This window comes from Lissotriton helveticus, chromosome 1_1, assembly GCF_964261635.1.
Source record: "Lissotriton helveticus chromosome 1_1, aLisHel1.1, whole genome shotgun sequence".
NCBI lineage: Eukaryota > Metazoa > Chordata > Amphibia > Caudata > Salamandridae > Lissotriton > Lissotriton helveticus.
Window position 1 is genome coordinate 192,851,903 of NC_136057.1, and position 4,931 is coordinate 192,856,833.

General features: G+C 37.0%; 1 long non-coding RNA gene across 2 annotated transcripts; it reads right to left on the minus strand.

Annotated features, from left to right (window-relative positions):
- Positions 1 to 744: 744 nt before the first annotated feature.
- On the minus strand, positions 745 to 4,046 carry LOC144768506 (uncharacterized). Of its 2 annotated transcripts, XR_013598556.1 has the most exons (4): positions 2,117 to 2,794; positions 1,727 to 1,803; positions 1,135 to 1,248; positions 745 to 1,044 (listed from the first exon to the last, which is right to left on the minus strand). It is a non-coding gene; the product is annotated as an uncharacterized LOC144768506 (long non-coding RNA). The 2 variants fall into 2 exon arrangements; XR_013598555.1 differs by having other exon boundaries at positions 1,727 to 4,046.
- Between the last annotated feature and the right edge of the window lie 885 nt (positions 4,047 to 4,931).

Sequence of the window (4,931 nt, forward strand, 5' to 3'; positions counted from 1 at the left end):
CAACAGAGGTGTCCCCCAAGGCTCAGTACTCTCCTCTCCCCTCAACTGTTCAACATATACATGGAGCCATACACAATATTGAGTGGTAGTGTTTCTCATGAGAGAAAGCGTCCGCACATCAAGCAAATACAATTCCTAGAGTATGTAATGTCAATAGTAAGTTGATTAATTTGAAAGGAGGTGCACAGTAAATCCTGTTATACACCCACCACCAGAGGTGTTAGGCTAGCACGGCAATGCTAACGTAAATTATTTTGAGAAAAAAACAGGTTAATCAGGCACACCCCAAGTATGACATCAATTCAACATTGGTCATTATATCTTATCAGTTATAGAAACAAATGGAGTGCAATATAATTATTTCAATCACTAAGGAAATACTGTCCATTCTAAACTAACATTAGAGATACAAAAGTATGGATCCAGAAACAAATGTCGTTCTTCATATTCTTTATTTCATACACGTTAAAAGTTATTCAAGCTCACACCGCCGACACGTGTTTCGTCTCAACATGAGACTTTTTCAAGGCTGGAAGTATATAAAAAAACTACAATGAATATACATACAACAATAAGTTGTACCAAAACATAAAAACAACCTTATTTAAAAGGACGTACACAATCATTTTATAGAAAAAACCACAAAAGAAAAAACATTGTGCACGTCATATTGTAAATAGTACTAATTTAAGTCAGTAGACCACAAGTCATTGTAATTATGCTTACATACGTAGTAGTTCATCATCAATTTAAACAATGATCCAAACTGGGTAAATAGTGTAAGGCAGAACACTGAAACAGCTTAATTGTATTGCGCAATTTATCATTGCTAGTAAAGTTCACGGGACCAAAGCTGTAAAGACATAGTGCGATCCTATAGTACACTTGCTGTGAAACTGTTATAATGTTCTGCATAAATAACCCAACAAGAATACAACAAAAACATACCTAAAAGGTGTTGGTGTAGAGATCATACTATTCCAGATCTTGTCTCAAAATATGGGATCAATATGCAATATAGATGTACGTACTAGATATAATTTCCTGAAAAAACAAAGGCATATGAATATCTAGAGACCACCCAAACACGATAAACTTCCGTGATAATATACCCGTGGCATCAAAAACACATACCAAATAAGGATGAACAGATTAGAAGCACTCTTTGAAGTCCTAGTAATTAAACCGTAGGTAGTCTTGGAGCATGAATAACGGCCCCTGGTCTTATCAGACGTTGAGATGTGGTTCCTAAAGATATATAGAGTGAAAAATAGGAAAACCACACATTCTCCTAATTGTCATTTATCATACCATTCCTTACAATCTATTTTACACAGAGGGTGTATTGAATAGCACATGGGATCAGGCAATAGTGTAAGCGAAAGACCTCACCTAAAGATAATTTTTAATTTTTGTATTTGCAAAGATATATATCCCTAACAGAGTGGCCAGTTTGACACATTCAATTAAAAATGCAGGATTTAGGGCTCAAGACATAAAAAACGACAATTGGGGTTAAACCATCTGGAATATGTCATATGCTAGGCTATTATGGAAAAAATATATACAGTTCTCATTAGTATCGAGTAATTTATATGATTCATCCGAATCAACATTGCCACAACACTAGAAATGCATATTTCAATCATTGTAGAGATATATGCCATACATGTTTACACCTCATTAAAATGGAGCGTTTTTATAATTATATTACATGCAGACTCACTTCATAAATAGAGAAGTGTTGCCACGTGGAGGTTGCGTTCAACAGTAAAAAAGGTAGTGAATGACCATGATACGTCACTGTAGGGAATAGAATGCACAAATGAAAAATGGGACGAAAAATTGCATATTCTGTGTTATGACGAAAAAGGCATGGCTCGCAATAGTAATTTAGCAATGACTCAAGCGGATGGAGGAAAAACCCCATATGGCACACTATGTATAAATACCATATAATGACTGAAACTAAGGTACTGCTCAATAAAGTCACGTACCGACCATGGTCAAAAGAAGTATTGCGTAATGACCCCAGTAGTTATAAACATGGGTCCTGGCCGGGTACTCGAAACACCGATCTATCTGTCAGTGTCTAAGGGGAATGTGCAAGTCTTACCTCCGTGTTGTAATAATAAGCGCGGGAACCTCCACTGCTACCGAGTAACCGGAGTGTTCCTTCGCGCTAATATTTAAAGGGAAGAGGGGAGTGGCTCCGTCCCAGAAACCCGGTGACTGTCATCTGACCTACACGTACCTAATCAGTATCGTGTAATGCTGGCGGCCATCTTAGAGTGGTTGGTTATACACGAAAAACGGACAGAGAGAGCATATGAAATGTAAGGAAATGAACAAGCACAAAAAATAACGAAAAATGAGAATGGGTCAGGATATAATAAACTATTAGTAGAAGAAATAAGTGAAAATACAAAAATACTAATCTTATGGTATTCCAAGGATAGGATTACCTGTTCTGAATGTTATGATGAAAATAAAGTGTTAATAATATACAACACAATGTAGAATATAAACCAGGGTCACTGGATAATATCATCGCAAACAAATCTATTTACAAGAAGTGAAAAAATAAAATAAAAGAGCACCCATTGTCGATTCAGTAATATGCAGAGAGTACCAGTAATGAAATTTTATATTAATCAAAAGATAATATGGACTCAATAATAATTGTAATTCATCTAACGCTCCATATTATACAATATCATTACAATGAGACACAATATAACACAGCAAACCATAAATGCATTAATCTTTCAGAAACACATGTAGTTCCCTGTCTGTGTTAAGTCCCTGATCCACTGCACGAAGCTTGATCAACCATTTCGATTCTAATTTGCGTAAGGCCAAAGTGCTATCGCCTCCTCTCAAATCCGGTTTAATCATGTCTATGCCATGGAAACGAATACCCAGTATCTCTAGATCTGAGTGTTCTTTGTTATAGTGTGCTGCCAAGGGATACTTAGTGTTATTGTTCCGAATGGCTCTGACATGTTCCTGTAACCTCTCCTTAAGTGGACGAATCGTGCTTCCCACGTAGATAAGTCCACAGTAACAGACAATGCAATAAACCACAAGCTTTGAATTACAATTAATAAATTGTTTAATGTGGTATATTTGTTTGGAATTATAGGAAAAGGTCTTTTTCTTATCCAAACCAAATTGGCACATATTACACAAGGTGCACTTGTAAAAACCACAAGGTTTAATAGGCATCCATATTTTTTCTCCATTTGGTCCATGTACACTGGGACCCAAATTTCTTGGGATTGATGGACTTAGTAAGTTTCTTAAAGTCCTGCCTTTTTTATATATCACTCGTGGTTTGACGCCAACATGTGTTACTAGATCTTTGTCCAATTGCAGAAGGTGCCAATGTTTCTTTATGGCATTATAAATTTGAGTGCTGTTAGCACTATATTGAGTTATGAGGGCAAGTTTTTTGTCAACCTGTCGGTTGAGGCCCTTCTGTTTCCTTTTCAAAGTTGATTCTCTGGGTATTTTTTGAATCTTTTTATGTGCCTTTTCTAATAGGTTCTTATCGTAGCCTCTATTCAAAAACCTATTTTTCAAGATGTTAATTTCTGCTACAAAATTGTCCTCTGTGCTGCAGTTACGCCGCAGTCTGGTCATTTCTCCATAAGGAATAGCTCCAATCTGGGAGGCAGGATGTGCACTACTCGCATGGAGAACAGAGTTACAAGAGGTACTCTTTCTATGTAATTTCGATTCAATTTTATCACCTGCTATAAACAGGGTAACATCCAAAAAAGCAATACTGCTACTGCTAGATTCAAAAGTAAATGTAAGATTGTAATCATTTTGATTGAGGTATGTCATGAAGTCTTTTAAAAGGTCGTCTCCCCCCGCCCAAATCATAAAAGCATCATCGATAAATCGACCCCAATATACAATATGTTCAGTTAAGAGAGGGGGACCTTTTTTCCAAATATGATGTTCTTCAAAAAACCCCATATAGAGGTTCGCAAATGACGGGGAGAATTTAGCTCCCATGGCAACTCCTGAATGTTGTTGATACCAATTATCCAAATGTTTGAAGAAATTATTATTAAGTGCAAATCTGGTCAAGTCAATGATCATAGTAGTGTGTTCATAGAGTGTAGCATCCCTTTTAGACAAGAAATAGGTTAAAGCGGACATACCCTTTTCCAGTGGGATGCTAGTATACAGAGCGCATACATCCAATGTTACCAATGTAAAGGTCGAGGCCCAATCTAGATCTTCCAATTTACATAGAAGATCCCTCGTATCCTCCAAAAAGGATGGGATGTTGCGTACAAGTGGTTGTAGAGTTATATCAATATACTCAGAGATTTTTTCTATTGGTCCTCCTATCCCGGAGATAATGGGTCTTCCAGGTGGAGAGGAAATACACTTGTGTATTTTGGGCAATACATAAATGTATGCCGCTTTGGGATTCGGGACAAGTAGATATCTAAGTTCAAGATCAGACAACAGGCCTGCACTGTGCCAGTATTTCAATATTTTCTCCAAATTAGATGTGGTAGTGTTCATGGGGTTGGCCATAAGTTTGATATATGAGTTGGTGTCACTGAGCTGACGGGTTATTTCTCCAATATAGTCATCTCTATCCAACATGACTATATTCCCCCCTTTATCAGCCTCTTTCATAATCACATTACTCCTAGTTCTTAACTCCCTTAGGGCATGTCTCTCACTCACATTAAGATTGTCTCTTGTACCTAAGGGTCTTCCAGAGATTTTGTCCTCCAATTTATATAACTCATCCGTGACTGTCTTATAAAAACAATCTATGAGCGTATCAGATGGCGTCAGTGGTAAGAATGTTGATTTGTTCCTGAGACCACTGTCTGTATAGATGTTGCTCTCAATGCCCAAGTCTGACATTACACTATTCATAGTAGGTGTTTGTTCTA